The sequence below is a fragment of the Callorhinus ursinus genome, unplaced genomic scaffold, assembly GCF_003265705.2.
Source record: "Callorhinus ursinus isolate GAN/ISIS: 27379988/994484 unplaced genomic scaffold, GSC_fseal_2.0 scaffold113, whole genome shotgun sequence".
Taxonomy (NCBI): domain Eukaryota; kingdom Metazoa; phylum Chordata; class Mammalia; order Carnivora; family Otariidae; genus Callorhinus; species Callorhinus ursinus.
This window is the reverse complement of record NW_027397175.1, coordinates 400,707-419,665: the sequence shown is the minus strand read 5'-3', so window position 1 is coordinate 419,665 and position 18,959 is coordinate 400,707. Positions and strand designations below refer to the sequence as shown.

Genomic DNA, 18,959 nt, shown 5'->3' with positions numbered 1-18,959 from the left:
GGCAATATCTATATTTAAATTAAAAATCCTCATGTATTTCAACAGAGCCAAGTCACTCCTAGGGATCCACCCTATGTGAATGAAAGTACCATTATCTGAGTACTATTAACCACAAGAAATATGAGCAAAGATGAAGAAGAGTGTTTGTTGCAACACTATCAAAACAGGAAACAAAGTGAACGTCCATCCACAGGGTAGCTTTCATCTATCTACACCACGAAACTATTGTACAGCCATTAAGAAGAAATACCTGGTGCAGAAAAGGGTATATAATACAATATTTTTAAAAGAAAGAGAAATATTAACCAAAAACTGTATTATATTTATATATGGTTATATGAGCAGACATATGAGTATGTGTGCAGCATATATTTCTCTGCAATCATGTAAGAATAGACAGGAGAAACATACACGGTTTCTGGCCTGGGCTCTCAAGGGATACAGGGAGTGAGAGGAATAAATCACTCAGGGTAGGGGCAGAATAGAGGTAGGGGTGAGCCAAGCCAAAAGGGCAGGGGGAAGAGAGAGAGGGAGAGAGAGGAAGGGGAGGGAAGGAAGGAACAAACGAACAAAGGAAAGGAAGGAGGGAGGGAGGGAGGGAAGAAGGAAGGAAGGAAGGAAAGAAAAAAGAAAAAATGCTCCCCCAAACCCACAACACACCAGTATATATGATGTCACATTTATGCATTTCTCTAAAATATTATTATGTATAGGAGTAGTAATAAAATTCAATTAAAGGGGGGAAAAAAGCCAGCACACAGAAGAGGAACCAGATGCATTTATCACAGGGAACAACCACATTACCAAGGAGGGATATTCCAAAATTTCCAACCTAAATTTGTTGCTTGAAACTTGGATCCCATCTGCCCAGACCCATACAGATTCCCATGTAATTCTTTTTTACCCCATAATGTCCCCAGATCATAGACTACAATGAGTTCTGTAGAACCTATTCAACAAGAAATTTGAGTTCCATCTAGGCAAGCCAGGGCCACCGACTTGAGTTGTAGCAGTGACGCTGGGCACTGGTAGGCCCATTCCATACCTCCTTGCCACCAAGGAAACCACAAGTGAGAGCAGGGCCAGGTGTTTTGTACAACTCCAGGGAAAACCATTCGCACCATACTCTATATGAGTGCTGCCTCCTGCAATTGTGCAGTGTAGTAGTGGTCCTGGTCAGGACTTCTAGTTCCAACCTACTGATAGGAAGGAATTCCTGAGACCAGAAGCAGGAATTCCCACACATGACGTGGGAGGGGGCTGAGCAATGAGAGGTTAGAACTGGGACAGAAGACTAGGGCAGCAGAGTGAGAGGAGATGGAGTAAGTGTAGGGGAGAAGGCTAGACAAGCATGTAAGAATCATTCATAAATCAACAACTATCCCTCTACATAGCACCTGATGAGAACATGAAATTTAAATATCATCAGGGGGCAATGTACAGGCCTATATCTTCACTCAACATTCAGTTCTCATATTCCAAATACTAACCTTTAGCCAAACAGGTTAAATAACGAGGATGCAAGAACAAGCAAAATATTTTAAAAGTTGGCTGTTGGTTTTTAGTCTCTATTGTGACCTAGATTAAAGTTGTAATAGTCATCTTTTGAAGTCACTTTTATATTTTAGTAACTTATTGGATGCTTTAGGCATCTAATCAGGTCCAAATATTTTCCTCTTGCAAACGGAACCATAGTCTATAATTACAGCTTACCACAAACCACCCAATTATTCAGTGCTTATTCAACTGTGTTGTAAAAAAGCAAGATGCAACATCTGTGGTCTGGTATCTACCCTCATCCACAAAGCCTGAAAGCTTCCAAACATAGTTGGGAAGCAGGACTACACCAGAACTTTTTTTTTTTTTTAAACACATACATACCACCTTTCACTGTTCATCCCTTCTTGCTCTTCCCTCTCTAATGTGAACTCTTTCACACGGACACAGTGTCATATAATAAAACCCTGACTTAAAGGGCTTTAAAGAGTATTCATACTCAACATAGTTTCCACAGTGAATCCTCTCCTGGAATTTACTTGCTAAGCTCTATCTAAGCCCACAGCTGACACACATAACAAGCCTAGACTCTCATCAGTGCAGAACATCCTGTGGCCTAAGCCAGCGGTCATGTCACCTTCAGTGAAACTGAGACCATCAGGCAGAACTCCTCTTGTATCAAGGGGTTTAGAGGTAGGCTCATGATTCTATGTTGACAGCAAGGTTTGCACATCAGCCAAGAGTCTGACCTAAAAGAAGGAGGACTCAAGTATGAGCCAAGGGTTATTTACAGCCTTCTAGCACTCTTCAGGCAGCCTGGCAAAGACAGCAAGTAGAGTAATAGACATTTTCACTTGTTTCTGATTCTGTCCAACCAGCAGATGAGTCACATAGCTACAGCCAAGATTACCTGATCATATTTCCCCCTTGACACAAGTTAATCAGGACAGTGACAGGAGAAAGGGCCAAGAGAGGGAACGACTCAAATATCCAATTGCCAAGCATGGTAAGGGGCATAATTAATGAGCAGAGTTGAGGGTAGAGTCACCCTCTTCTGCGTCAGTAGGGAAAAACAAGTAGTTTGTAGTTACAACTTCCTTTTTTAAAGCTAGTCAGGATTGTCCGCTTCAACAGTTAAAAAGAAAAATTTGGCTTACTTCCATCTAAAAAGAAACTCTATCAGCACAACCAATTGATTTGGCTATCAAAATGGAAATGTCTTGGCCAGTATGTTGGTTGAAAGTTTATTATTATGGATCCTAAGGAGGCAGAAATGAACAAAGTTCACAAATGTTAGCCTGTCAAAGATCATCAGCTTTAATTCCTCTAAGAAACTTCCTCCACCCTATGTCCTGCCTCTTCCTAACCAACTGCTATAAAGCCTTCTTGAAAAACTGTTTATCTTGAAAATTGCCATTTCTCTAACTTAAGCTGATATTATTTAGACTTTAAATTCTAAAAGGTAGCACCAGCAATTAGCCCCAACCAAGAAAACAATTCAAAATTTAAAAATGTCCTGATCCCCAGAGAAGCATAAGTTACACATTTCAAGCAACTATAATACTGTCTTATTTGGGAAATTATCAACTGTTGCTTCATAAATGTATTTAGGAACCACAAGGGTTTTTCAGTTGGTCAGGACATTTTCCTATTTAAACATTGACTTAGAAACCTTGCCAAGTAAACCAGGAAATCAAGAGAGCAAAATTATGCAGCACATAAAGAAAGCAGCTGCATTTCTCCAATCCTAGTAATTTAACCAGTCATTTCTTTAAACAAAAATGAAGGGGGGGTGGGGAGGAGAAGCAAATCTGGCAGCACTAATCTCATTTCATTATACTGGCAAACCAAAATATCAGTCATCAAACATATTTGATGGAAAACATTTGTCCATTGTGTTGGTGTTCTTAAAAAGTGAAACGTACATTATAGTATAGGAATTTAGTATCAAATTACATTTGAAGGGCCTTTTCAGTAATTAAGTGAGAAAATGATTTCTAGCAGACGCCTGTCAGCTTAAAAGCATACCCCAGGTAAATTCCCCAGCATCAAGAAAGATCAAGACTGGGCACCTGGGTGGCTCAGTTGGTTAAGCGACTGCCTTCGGCTCAGGTCATGATCCTGGAGTCCTGGGATTGAGTCCCGCATTGGGCTCCCTGCTCGGCAGAGAGTCTGCTTCTCCCTCTGACTGCACCCCCTCTTGTGCTCTCTCTCTCTCAAATAAAATAAATAAAATAAAATCTTTAAAAAAAGGAAAAAAGAAAAAGAAAGATCAAGACTGCCAAGAGATTCAGAAATCTCATATATATATACATATATATATGTGTGTATACACACACACACACACACACACACACACACACACACACACACACACAAAGGTCAGGACAGAGAATGTGCACCTTGAACAATGAAATACAATATATATGAAGATGCACATTACAAGATAAAGCAAGCAGGTTAAGTCTTCATCTAACTTGGCATACAACAAGAAAAAATGAGAGAGATATCCTTGCCTAAAGATTTATTATATGACTTCCATGATGTTATGGGGGTAGGTACTGGCCCCATGCTTAAGATTTCAAATTACCTAGATGAAATTTTGTGGATATTTACTCAGTCTCCTATTTAAGCCCAAATGGGAACTGGCTAAACCTGGAAAGAAAGTGTTCTTAGAATCATCATACTCCTTCCAATTCATATTATCCCTTCATCCAAATTTTTGCAGATGACAGTGGAATGTACAAAAATAATGGTCAAATAGGTTTAAATTTTTTGAACATCAGTAAACAGGAATGAGAGGATTTCTGAAATTACTGCTGTTATTCCATCCATAATCTGACCAGGCTACAGAGAAACGATATTCAAGTCTTGAAAAAGAAGCGGAAGATAAATATAATACTGATGGTTCTATAATTTAACTTAAATGATCTTTTAAAATGTTACAAAAAATAGAATATTCTGGATTCTTCTGGTTCCAGGGATGTGTTATGATGGTCAACTTTAATTTTAGAGACTATTTTAAACAAAGGCAGAAAGACCACCATTTCAAATATACGGAAAGATCCTGGTCTTAGTTTCCTATGGCTGCTATATAAAAGTACAAAAACTTGGGTGGCTTGACCAAAAGAAATTTGTTTAAATCTCTTCACAGCTCTAGAGGCAAAAAGTCTAAAATCAAGGTGTCAGTAAAATCAGCTTCTTCTGAGGGCCTCTCTTGGCTTATAGATGATTAACTTCTTTTGATCATGGTGTCTTCACATGATACTCCCTCTGTGTGTCTGTGTCCTGATCTCCTCTTCCTATAAAGACATCAGTCATACTGGATTAGGGGCCACCCATAGGACTTCATTAATTACCTCTTTAAAGGCCTTATCACCAAATACAGTCACAGTACCAGTTCCTTAGGATTTATGAATTTAAAGGGACATATGAATTTTAAGAGACACAATTTATCCAGTAACAATCCTCTTATTGAAAAGAGCTAAAAAAAAAAAATGCAGGAAGAAATTTTTTGTAAAACTTTTTAATCTACTAATGATATGGAAAGAAAGAAATACTTGGGGTCAAAAACAAAGTGAAGAAGAATCCATGGGTATAAGCCTATCACTGAAGCTAGCTTCTACCCTGAGAGCATTTGCCTAATACAGGTGATTTTGTCCTTGGTTCTCAAGACCTTCAGGTTTCTACAAATAGAAGACATATCTAAGGGCATATCCAAGGTGAGGGGATTTGATGGGGAGACATCAACTTCCTGCCCCTTCTAAAACTGAAACCCCAAAGGGAAATCTGAAATCAGTTGCCAAAGGACTATAAGAAAAGTGCCTGTATAAACCAGATGGTGTAAAAACCTCCCTTAAGAGTTTATCATAAACATGTTCTATATACTTAAATACATTAGAAGGGTAATTAAAATATAAATAAGAAACTGTTTTAAATTACCAAAATTAAAAAAAAAAGAAAAAGAATTTCTCAAAATAAGAACTATAACAACTGAAATTAAAAACACAAGGGACAGGGGCGCCTGGGTGGCTCAGATGGTTAAGCGTCTGCCTTTGGCTCAGGTCATGATCCCGGGGTCCTGGGATCGAGTCCCGCCATCAGGCTCCCTGATCCTTGGGAGCCTGCTTCTCCCTCTGCTTCTCTCTCTCTCTCTCTCTCTCCCTCTCTCATGAATAAATAAAATCTTTAAATAAAAAAAACACAAGGGACAAATTTAATAGAAGATAAGATGCAACTGGAGAGGGAATTTATAGAACTGGAAAATATTTCTGAAAAGATTATCCAGAATGCAATACAGAAACAAAGAAATAGAAAATATGAAAAATATTTAAGATAGCAATAAAAGTTGTAATTTCTATCATATATCTTTTTTTAAGATTTAATTTATTTATTTGACAGAGAGAGAGACACAGTGAGAGAGAGAGCACAAACAGGGGGAGTGGGAGAGGGAGAAGCAGGCTTCCCCCTGAGCAGGGAGCCCGATGCGGGGCTGGATCCCAGGACCCCGGGACCATGACCTGAGCCGAAGGCAGATGCTTAACGACTGAGCCACCCAGGCGCCCCATCTATCATATATCTAATTGGCACTTTGGCATTTCCAGATGGAGAGGGAAGTAAAAGCAGGGCTGAGGTGATAGCTGAAGCTGAGAATATTCCAGAAGTGACTATACAATATCAATCTACAGACTGTGAAAATCCAGTAAAACCCAACCAAGGTAAATAAAAATAAATCCACACTCAACCTCATCTTACTGAATTTGAAGAATACTGCTATCAACAAAAGCAAAACCAAAAAAATGTTTTAAGTTGTCAGGAATAAGAAAGAGATCTTCAAAGAAATGACGATTGGATCGATTTCTCAACAGCAACAATGAAGCCAGAGGATAAATGGGACAATATATTCAAAGGTATTGAGAGAAAATGACTGTCACGTAGAATTTTATGGCATCAGGAGTGGAAACTGTGGCTTAATTTGACACAACACAAGAAATCTTACCCAGTCTGGACATAAATAGGATTGAGAAATTGAATGTCTTATAAGAATGAGATTAAAATAAAGACTTTTTCAGAAAAACAAAAACATTCCAAAAAAATTAAGGGTACATTGAGTACACTTATCTTGATGAGTACTGAGAAATGTATAGAATTGTTGAATCATTATACTGTACACCTGAAACTAACATGACACTGGAAGAACATCCTAAATGATAATTTTCAGACAGAATTAAAGATCTTAGAGATTGAAAGTCTGAGATGAAACAAAGAATGAAGAGCACAGAAAACATAAAAATAAGATAGAAAGAACCAAATATATGGATAAATTCCAATCAAGTGCTGACTACTTGACACAGTAACAGTATTGTGATTTGAGTTAAGAAGTAACAATTTTCTTTCTTTTCCCCTTTCAAGGAACTGAGCATGGACACACCCATTACCCCTGTTTTGTCCCTACTAATAGACAACACCACATGGGTAATGGACAAACAAATGAAAAGAAACCTAGGTCCCTATTTTGTGACTATTTAGTCTCTATTTAGTGACTGTATGGATCCACTTTTCCAACTGTTCCACTTACCACAGGGCTAGTATGTGAAAGACAAATTGACTTCCAACATCTTCAAATCACTGTATTTTTTAAATTAGATTGTACCCATATCTAAATTTAATATTTATGTCCTAATCATTTAATTTTGATCACCCACTTATGACTTATATAATACTTTTTTAGCATTTCCTTCCCTCCCTTTCTTTCAATCTTTCTCTTTCTTTCTTTATGTTAAGAACACTTCACATGAGATCTACTGACTTTAAGTGCACAATATAGTATTGTTAACTATAGGCACAATGTTATAAAGCAGATCTCTAGAACTTACTCATCTTGCATAACAACAACTTTATACCCATTGAATAGCAAGCAACTCTTCATTTCCCGACCCCCCCCCCCCCCCCCCCCCCCCCCCCCCAGCCCCTGGTAACCACCATTCCACTTTCTACTTTGATGAATTTAATTATTTTAGATATCTCATATAAGTGGAATCATTCACTATTGTCCTTTGGTGACTGATATTTTACATAGCATAATGCCCTCCTGGTTCATCCGTGCTGGTGTATATGGCAGGATTTCTTTCTTTTTTAAGACTGAATCATATTCCATTATACATATATGCCACTATGTAATACAGCTGTGAAATATTTTACAGAATGCCAGAAAATATAAAAAAAAGATAGCAGAACTACAAAGAGAAATAAATATTCTACTATGATAGGAGATTTTTACCCAGTTCTCTCAAACATGCAAATAAAGAAAGAATTCAGATAATTTTAACAACAATTAATAAGCTTGAACTAATGGACATATTTAGAACACTAGTGCCGCAAATGGTGAAATACACCTACTGTTGAAGCATAAGTGGGATATTTATGAAAAATGAATACAGGGTCATAAAGTAATGTTGATAAGCTTCAAAGGATTATTACTTTTACAGATTACATTTTATTCATACAATCCAATTACATTAGAATAACAAAAATACGATTAGAAAACCATCGTACACTTAGAAGTTTAAAACTATACTTCTAAGTTACACATTGATGTGGCAGAAACTGATCAGATATTCACCATATCTTTTCTAGATAGTGCCAGGTGCCTAATTCTTACCAAGAGACTGTGAATAAAAGCAACAATGACATTTCCAGGACAAAGCAGTTAAGACCACTCACTTTTCCCCTTTCTCTAGTGACTTCGGAGAAAATGTGTCGAAAATGGTAGAGGTAGAAAACGAAAGAAGCCTGGATTCTTGAGTCACCTATGCAGGAATAGCTACCTTAGACGGTCACACTCAGGAATATTTGCTTTGGGCCCACAAAGAGTGATAAAAAATAGGCACTTAATGTCTTATGCCACTGAGGTTTTAGAGTTGCTTGTTACAGCGGGTAGTACAACTTACTCTGTTATCCTGACTATCCCAACACTGTCAGGTCAGATTCCAAAATACTGTAATTGGAGACTCTTGTATTATTCTTCCTTCCTCTCTTTGGGTAAAACAGGCAAAATTCCCTCCAAAGAGTAAATTTTAATTAAGGCAAATTCACCATATTGCATAGGGGTTAAGAAGCTTAGTCTTTAAAGTCAGACAGACATGAATTTGAATCTTGGTTCCAGCATTTATTGCAATGTGACTTCAGGTCAATCATTTGCCTTCTTTGTCTGAGTTCCAGTTTCTTCATCTTTTAAATAGGTATAGACTTTTCAACTTTCAATAACTGTTTCAGAATTAAATAAGAAAAAATGGGTAGAATGTTTAGCATTATGGCTCATTCAGGTAGATGTTAGCATTATTATAAAAACTCTTTTATTGAAAAGCAATATGCCTCAATTAGAACCAATCTCAACCTCTTTCTTTGACTGTTCTGTATTCAGCCCTCCCCCAGTCACCAGCCACAACCTTTTTTCTCCTGCTTACTTCCAAAACCTTTTTCTTTGACCGTTCTGTATTCAGCCCTCCCCAAGTCACCAGCCACAGCTTTTTTTCTCCTGCTTACTTCCAACTCCATATGTGATTTCACCAGGCCTGAGAAACAAAAAGGACACAAATACAGAGGGAATGCAAAGTCATATTAAGAGCCAAACATCAGCATGAAATCTCATGACCTGCAGCAACTGGGCTCCAGAGTCTCCATGAATGCAGCTCCAGGCCAGTGAGTCCCAACCAGGGATGGGTTCTGTTCTTTGATGTAAGAGAGTTTCCTTTAGCCTTCTAAATAAGCCCCTACTTTACTTGGACAAATCTAGGTAGCAAATTTCTGTTCCTTGCAACCAAGGTGTCTGGACTAGGGCAACTTACTCATATAACTTGAGCCCCTATTTTCTTTCTTACTCTGAAGTAGTAGATATTTTATCTGTATTATACCAAAACAGAGAGGTGAACAAGCTACACCCCCTCAAGTTTGGGAGGAACACATCCGATATTTATTTCACTAAATCACAACAACACCATTGCTGTGCTGAAGACAAAATTCCCATGTATGAAGATGGGCTCATTCCACCACTTATTTTTCTTGGGGACTTATTAATTCCTTTGAAATCATATGCATATAAACCAAAACAGTAGCCTCTTGGCAGCAACATTTAGTCCACATTCCAAAATAATCCAAGTATCTTCATAGGGCAAAACTCCAGAGATATCCCTTTAAATAAAAATTAGAAATTATATTATTAGCCTAAATAAATACTGAGGCAGATAGCTCTAAGACACTGAGAGACTTTAAAATAAAATCTCCAAATAAACTGAAAAATGAATTTTCCTGGCTCCAGCCTTACTTAACCAATTGCTAACATTTTCATGAGAACAAATATATTTAAAAATCCCCCCAAGGCTTCTTACAAAATCAGACATCTGGGCCAAAGGCAGCCACTGTATTAATATGAGTCTCTGGGACCAAGAATTGTATGGCTACTGCTGACAGATTAGGCTTTCTTTTCTCCTCTTGGGATGCTTAATGCTGGGAACACACAAACCTGTATAGTGCATTCCAATGTCTCCCGCTTGAGGCAATTTGGAGTTGCTGCATTTAATTACCTCTGATGAAATACTCTGATACCTTGATGAATAAAACCTTGGGGGAGAAAGCTCCTTAAGAAAGTCAATTTGACTGTCAAAGACATTGGTGGAATCCACCTCCTCAGCACTGCCCTCTATGCTTATGGAGAAAAGCAGTGAGATAGCTCAGAAACAGTCCTGTAATGATGGTGGATCTTTGAGGAAAAAGGTGGCACTGCCAGGATTCTACAGTTAGGTCATGGCAGTAGGGTAGGTATCAACTACTAGGTGGAGTTTCCACACAACTGGGTAAGATCCAACTTACTGAGACCAACATGTTGAGACCACTAGACATGAACAAAGGAAGGCAAGAAGAAAACAAATTATTCTAGACTTCTCTTTCAGTTCCCATCTCCAGTCAACACCCAAGTCTTATAGAATCTCCCTATAAAATATGTCTCAAACATGGTCCCTCCTCTCATTCCTATAATCAGTGCCTTCACTTGGGCCACCATCATTTCACTACCCATAGCCTGCTGACTTGTCCCTTTATCCAAATAACAGCTCCCTCCAAAACTGCTATGTGATCTTTCTGGTACACAAATATAATTATACAACACCCTCTTTAAACTCTCTGAAGATCAGAAAGCAAGACGAAAGGGAAAAAGGACTGACTCTTCAAATAAAAAATTAGGAGCAAGACAGTAGATGTGAAATGAACCACATTACTACCTTAAATGTAAATATACCAAATACTCCAATTAAAAGACAGTGATTGTTCAACTAGATTTTTAAAAACAAACTTAAATATATTCTATTTGCTTTATAAAAAAGGACCAAGATAGATGAAAGTAAAAGTAAAGAAAAGAATGTGCTTTGTAAACACTGCAATAAGAAAGCTGGTATGAAGGATGCCTGGGTGGCTCAGTCGTTAAGCGTCTGCCTTTGGCTCAGGTCATGATCTCAGGGTCCTGGGATCGAGCCCCGCATCAGGCTCCCTGCTCCATGGGAAGCCTGCTTCTCCCTCTCCCACTCCCCTTGCTTGTGTTCCTTCTCTCGTTGTCTCTGTCAAATGAATAAATAAAATCTTAAAAAAAAAAAAAGCTGGTATGCCTATATTACCATTAGACTAAGTAGACTTTAAGGCAAGTGGTATTACCAAAATTGAAAAAATAATAATGATTTAGGATTCATTCAACAGTGAAGTATAGAAATACTAAACATGTGCACTTAATAACATAATTTCAGGGGTGCCTGGGTGGCTCAGTCAGTTAAGCATCTGCCTTCTGCTCAGGTCATGAACCCAAGGTCTTGGGATCGAGCCCTGTGTGGAGCTCCCTGCTCAGCAGGGAGCCTGCTTCTCCCTCTCCCTCTGCAACTCCCCCTGCATGTGCTCGCTCTCTCTCAAATAAATGAAATCTTTTTTTTAAAAGAAAAGCATAATTTCAAAATATACGAAGTTAACATTGACAGAATAAAGAAAAAATTAAAAGAAATTTAAAAATCAACAATTACAACGGAAAATTTTAAGATATTTATTTTTCTTCACAGGTCTATTTATCCAAAAAACAATGAAACAGAAAAATGGCAGGGAGTAATGGGAATCTTTGACTCTTATGTTAATCTGACTCTTAAACTAGAAAATGAAAGAGAACATGAGGAGTTCTTTAGAAATCAAGTTGGGACGATCCACACAGAAAATCCAAGGTGGTTTGGAAGCAGTTTGTGAAACTTCTGTATTTGGGGGAGGGATGATTTGTTTGAGGTTGTTTAGTCCTTCAATTTAGTCCAAAGCATAAAGCAAGATACAGGAGCTAAGCTATTGGCTCTTTATCTAGAAATAGCACCAACTCAGACTCAAGTGTATTTACCATTTTGGCAAATACCAAACATTTTTGTTTTTAACATTTTCATATGTGAGCTTAATACCAGCTTGAATCATATGAAATTGCTATTTCTGTAGGTCAAAACTGGTTGAATATGAACAATTTCATACCTTCAATCACATATATTCATATATGTGCATGCTTTAAGTTACAAAAGTAAATTCTTCCTTTAGAGGCTTCACATATCAGGACACGCTTAAATAATGTTCCCACGGCACTTCTGAGGAATACAAAGCACTCTGAGGAGAACAAGAGGAATGCTGAATAAAGTAAATAAAAATTTCCCCCTGATATCTTCTTTCCCACTAGATAGAGAGCCATAAAGACAGAGATAGGTGATAGATAGATATAAAACTGTAAAAGTGGGGGGTGCCTGGGTGGCTCAATTAAGCATCCAACCCTTGATTTCAGCTCAGGTCTTAATCTCAGGTTTATGAGTTCAAGGCATGCATTGGGCTGCACGCCCAGCATGGAACCTACTTAAAAAAACAAAAACAAAAATTGAAAAAGTGGTAGTATATAATGCTATTATATTATAAACATTAGTTTCATAAGTGACATCCAACAGAGTATTCTACAGATGTCTACCCTGTGGAATACATTATCTCAAATTAAATACATTGTCTCAATAGTCATTTCAGGTCAGCTGAGATTTCAGTGAATTAAGTTAGATTGAAGTGGGTTTCTATCATTCCTCTGGTTCTTAAACTCTTCATGACCATTCCATGATCTGTTCTCTCCTGTACTGTATCTTATTTTCCCCCTCCTTTCAGTGTTCCTCAGTAGGAACATTGCTGCAATAATATAGCAGCTGTAAGATTTATAAGCTCACACTGGTGTCCAATCTCAGACTTCAGCATCTTAATTGAACCGTTAGTCTCCAATTCATTGATCTATTTCAGCTGCAGTATCCCTTTCACAGAAGGTTCCATCCTTTTCAGTTGGCTAAGAGATAGGCCTTAAACTGACAAACCTCCATCAATCAACAAAATAGAAATTTGTTTTTATTATATATCTCATCATTTTTTTTCGCCTTCAAAATGCCAAGGAGAAAATAAATCAGGGTGGCTGAAACAATGACTAAACATCTTTTTCCATCTAGAGAACATGTTAATTATGCTTAAAACACTTCATTGAAACACTGAATGTTACCTTAAAAGGGTTTTTAAGATACATTAAAGGTCACAGTATTACTATGGAATTATGCTTCTAACTGCTAATGATATAAAAAGGTATGAGAAGATATTCTAGAAATTCTTGACAAATAGGCAAGAGAAGTATGGGCTATACTTGACTGCCTTGCCAAAGTTCTCACACTTGCTTCTAGGGTCAAACTTGAACTACGATGGCAGACTAACTAAGACATAAAACTCCAATAATAATTCATCCATTATGATAACTAGAATCGATTTGAAGGTTAAAGGTGAGTCACTCAGGAAAATATAGATTTGCTGATGAGACTTTAAAGAGATTCACTGATAAAAAGAAATTACTAAAACATCTACATTCACCAGAGACTCAAGAACTGTTATAAAACAGCCAGAGAACCAGCTAGTTTTACAAGAATAGTTCCTTCTACAACCATAGAAAGAATTTTTTTCCCTTGACAAATCATTCAAGCTGAGGAACAGTTCGAATTAATAGAGAATGTATTCCTCCTCCAGATCATGAATAAATATGAAAAGGAAAATGAGGAACAAATTGTACATGTAAAATTTCTTATTGACTTGGTTAAAAGGTTTATAATTTTTTTAATTTATAATTTAAATTTTATATTAATGTTTTAACTAAATAATTAAACACTTAAAAATACATGCTCCTGTTTTAAACTAATTTTATTTTGTTATTAAAGATATTTTAAGCCACTTAAATATTAATTACTTTACTTTAATTTCTGCCCATGAAGAATTAACTTATGGGAACTGCTGTCCCACTATAAACATTTAGAGACACACACAAAACATTTGAAATAACTGTTTTCAGACATTAACAACACATCAGCAGCACAGGAAACTGATTCCTGAGTGAAGGGAAACAAATTAAACAAACACCATGATTGCCCCAGCTTTCTGTCTGGAGGCATTTCTCAGTCTGCAGTGCAGAGATGGGGGAACTCAGAGCCCAGCAGGTAGGTCTTCCTGAGTTAAGGAAACAAAGATCAGAGTTCAAAAAAATTGAAGCAGCTAGAATTTGCAGGACACAGTGCTGGAGGGGAAGAAACTACTCAAAGAGCTCTGGGGACCTGAAGAGAGTTCCTTTCTAGTGTCTGCCCCTGAGTACTGATCCATACATGTGTTGATGAAAACTTACGAGACCTCAGGAAAAAAAAAAAAAAGAACTGGAAATTAATAGGCCAAACAATTCCCAGAGCCAAAACACAGTGGAGAATAGTTGGCATCTCACCTGCCAGAGTAGAGAGACTACATAATACGCAGGGTCTAAGGTAGAGTCTTCAGAAGTGTCTTACCTTACTAGTGGGGCTAAAATGGCCCTTGAACAAAGACTACCAGAACTAACGTTATAAAGCTTAAGAGTAAGCCTCAAAAGGATAGAATTAATTCCAAGTTAAATGCCAAAACAAAGCCCAACACTCTTTAAAGGAATCTAACAAAATCAAGCACTCAAAAAAGTAAGTCACAATGTCAACACCAAATGAAAAATAAGTAGGCTTACAAAAAAGGAGGAAAATCCAACCTCTCTCCAGGAGAAAAATCAACCAATATAAATAGATCCAAAATTATGGAGATGATAGAATTGGCAAAGCCCTTAAGACAATTTTCAAAATCTTATATATACGGGGGCATGTGGCTGCCTCAGTTGCTGGAGTGTGCAACTCTTGATCTCAGATTTGTAGGTCTGAGCCCCACGGTGGGTGTAGAGATTACTTAAAAGTAAAATCTTTTTTTAAAAAATCTTATACATATGCCCAAGAATACCAAGACATGAAAAAAAGCAATGTCTGAAATATCAGTTATTTGAAGTCTTGATTATTGTGATTCTAATAAAATATACCAAAACTGCCCATGATAGCACCTTGCAAAATAGATAAAATTATTCAACCCATTCACAACCTCCTATAAAAAAAAATCTCTTTGCTTCCCCATTACCTTCAAAAGAAAACCCTGATTACAGAGCATTGTTTCCTTTCTCTCCAAACCAGGAAATGGAAAACCCTTTCTGTAAAGGAAAAGATAGTAAATATTTTTGGCCTTGCAAGCCATATGGTATCTGTTACAACTATTCAACTTGGCTCTTGTACAGTGAAACCAACCATAAACAATATGTAAATAAATGGGCATTATTTGCTGACCCCTACTCTAAAGCTGTCCAATACAAAAGCTACTAGCCACATGTGGTTATTACAATTGAAATTCAAATTACTTAAAATTAAGATTAAATTTAGTAAAATTAAAACTTTGGTTCCTCAATTGAACATGTGTTAAATGTAGATGGCACAGATATAGACATTCCATTTCCATCACCACAGAGAGTTTTATTGGACAGTGCTGCTCCAGAGCTATGTGCATAAGAACTGCCTTGATGTGCTTTGTGAATGCAGATTTCTTCACCTATCTCAACATGTTGAACTAGACTCTCTCTGAAGGTGAAATCCAGATTTCTGCAGGATGAGTCATATGTGTACTAAAAATAGAGAACTACTGGGTTAAAGAATGAGATCCCTAACATAGTCTCATCATAGATTTAAGGTTTTAATCCTAACTACTTTATGTCTTTTCATTATTCCTCTTGTATTCCTACCTATTATTCCTACCCAATCTGCTATATCACACATTACAAATGAGCCATATAAATTAGCACATCTAACTACAACAGTGAGAAAAACAGAAGAAAGAATTATCACCCTGAAGAAACCTGATCAGTGACCTCTTACCAAAGGCATGTAAAATTATTTCATTTTCTAAGTTAAATTACTTAGAAGGAAAAAAAGAACAGTCTTATATTGAGCAAATATAACAGATACTACTCTTCCTCACTTGTGCTCTCTCCTCACTTGGGTGTTCCTTTTAGTAAATGAAAAGATATCCCTAATACAAATTTGAAAGGCAGCATGTTCAAGTGTGGTATCTACAGTCAGACTACTTGGATTCAAATCCCAGCTCTACCAATTACTATCCTATGTGAACTTGAGCAAGTCACTCAACCACTCTGTGCCTCAGATTCCTCATCAACAATGGTGAAAGTCACTGTAGCTACTACAGTGGATTCCTATGAGGATGACATGATTTAACATATATAAAAAACTTAGACTAGTACCTGGCATATAATAAATGCTATATGTGTTAGCTATTATTGTTTTCATCGTATCAGCATTAAGGTACAATTTTATAACATCAGTAACAATAATTACCAAATGATCTTACTACAGCTTGAACACACTGGACTCATTATAAGTGGGACTCCGTTAGCATACATATATGTCATGTATGACAGAAATAACACTATTGGGAGAGTTCCCCATATAGGAGGTATATACCAGCACAAATATAAGCAAATGTGAAGCCCAAAGTCTCACTGAAAATAGGCATCTCTTTTATGCATGCATTGAAACCACTTTCCCACTTCTATCATGTTCTCTATTATTCCTTATTTTCACACATTTAAAAATATTCTAATGGAATTTTACTCAGCCTGAATCCATGTGCTTGCATTTGAATGTGTGTGTGTGTGTGTGTAATTTCTGAACACAAACCAAAACACAAGTGTAATATCTTGCAAATAAACTGTAGGATGCTATTCCTTTCTTTATATCAGCTGTCTATTGCCATGATAGTACTGCATAACAAACAACCACAAAATGTCAGGTACATACAAAAATAAGTATTTATTTTTGCTCATTATTCTTTTAATTGGTTAGGTATTCTGCTCATCTGAGCTGTGAATGGCAGAGCTCACCTATGGTCAGTTGCCAGCTTTGGGTTGACTACGCCACATTGCTAAACTTGGCTGGGCTCTCTCACAGGTCTGAGCCTCCACTGGGACAACTGGGCTGACTCAACTCTATTCCATGTCATCCTCCATCAGGCTATCCCAGGCACTTTCTCATGATGAAGGCAGAAGATGGAGAGAAAGCAAGCCCAATCATGCACATTTCTAAGTGTTGTGTAGCATAGCATCCCACTGACCAAGTCATTTAGTCAAGCTCAGAGTCAGAGTAGGAGGGACCACAAAAATACAGGACAAACAGCATGATAGAGGGAAGCAATTAATTGGGGCCACTGATGCAATCTATCAAACTGTGTTTAATAAATTTTAGCACTTCCTTTTCTTGGATTAAACTCACTATCTTTCATTGTCTCATAATCACTAGGATTTTTAATTTAACAAATGTTTCTTTCTTGAAAAGGAGTACACTTGTGTCATTGAGTCACATGTATTTATTTTCAAATAATTTAAATTCTAGTAGCTGTAAGTAACTGAGAAATTTCCATTTTCCTACATTCTTACTCAATTTTATATAAAATGGATTAGCCTCTGATTAAATGTGCCACCTTCCAAATCTTAAATCATCTTGCTCCTAGAAAACCGGAGAGTATCATCCATATTCCAAAATAATCAAAGATTATATGATTTTCAGTAATTGTCCAAGTAATTAAAAGTCAATTTGGCATTTCTTAAGGTCTAAAAGGACTTCCTAATACAGTAGTGGGTTTGTCTGGTATCTTCATCTTACGAATCTAACTGTAATATCTCATCACGATGTAATTCCTTGCAAAGAAATCAGAATTATTTCATTTTTATTAGCTACACTATCAGATTATATATAAAGATTTTGAGGTATGCTTTTGGCACAGATAGAAAGCATTCCACAATTTCTTTTTTTCTGTTTTTATAAGCAAATATCCATCAAGTATCCATAATGGCTAAATACTGTGTTAGATACCCTAAAAACAAAAGTTAATCTAAGGCAAATCTTTATTCTGTTCTCTAGGCTCAGAGAGGCTGTTCCTAAAATAAGTTTAAATGATGAGATAAGTAGAGAAAAGAAACAAGATAATGGTTATCATAATATTTTCAAGCCTTTAATTATTGTCAGAGTTTCATATAGGCAGTTTTCTTTCACCTTGGAAATTTCTACTCAAGTCCAGCACACTCACTCACTCAAACCACAAAGCAAATGAGTAGTGTTGTTGTAGCTGGGGGAGATGTCCATGTAAATGCCAACTACCAATGAATCAGTAGTTTCCTTGGAGTGGCAGCCTATGTTCAAGTCAACTCACCATAATATGCTTCTGTTATGCCTTTATTTGTACCCAGCACATACTGACATCATATGCACAAAGATTTACTTACAAGTTTCTTAAAAGTGGACATGTATTCTCATAAGTCTCCCTAAAATCTCATCCTCTAAATTCCTAATTCTTATTAGGTTATTCCTCTTAATTGAAAGACCAATTAATCCTTTAAAGCAATGCCTCCCACACTTTAATGTGCATATCCATCACTGGGGAATACATTTTATGAATGCAGTTCTGGTTCAGTCAGTCTAAGAAGAGACATAAAATTCTACACTTCTAATAACTCTCCTAGGTGATGTTGACTCTGCAGTTCCATGAACCCCACTTTGAGTAACAAGTACAAGTCTTAAGGGCTTTTATCCCCATAGGCATATACTACCCAATATGATCCAATCATCCTTTCCTCCCTCACAAACCCTTTCACTGAGTCCTAATATGAGATCTACAAATCCCTTCCATTTTAAACCCTACTGAGCATGCCTTTAATCTTCTTATAAAACACTGAGAACAAAGCTTGACACATCTTAACTACTCATTAAGGTGAGTTATTGTTTTGTTAACTGAAACCTGGCTGTTCCCTAAGAATACTGCTCTTGAGTAGAAATACTTTACTTTCATAACCCATACACCTTGGTCACAAGAAATTAGTAGTTGTTGTTCTTCTTCCCCATTGCCACTTCCAAACTATTTCTTTTTCCTCCATCAGAAACAAATAAACAAAAATAAAAACAAAACAAAACAAAACAAAAAAACAGATCTTTAAAGTCTGTACCATC

General features: G+C 36.9%; 1 long non-coding RNA gene across 4 annotated transcripts in view; it reads right to left on the bottom strand.

Annotated features, from left to right (window-relative positions):
• LOC141371869 (uncharacterized) overlaps positions 1-18,959 on the bottom strand; it is a 201,420-nt gene that overhangs the window by 76,693 nt on the left and 105,768 nt on the right. Inside the window, exon 5 of one of the 4 annotated variants that reach the window (XR_012377152.1) lies at positions 15,043-15,103. The exons of the other annotated variants lie outside the window; for them this stretch is intronic. This is a non-coding gene — a long non-coding RNA (uncharacterized lncRNA). Of the gene's footprint in view, positions 1-15,042; positions 15,104-18,959 lie in introns of those variants that run through there. 4 annotated transcript variants of the gene reach the window in all.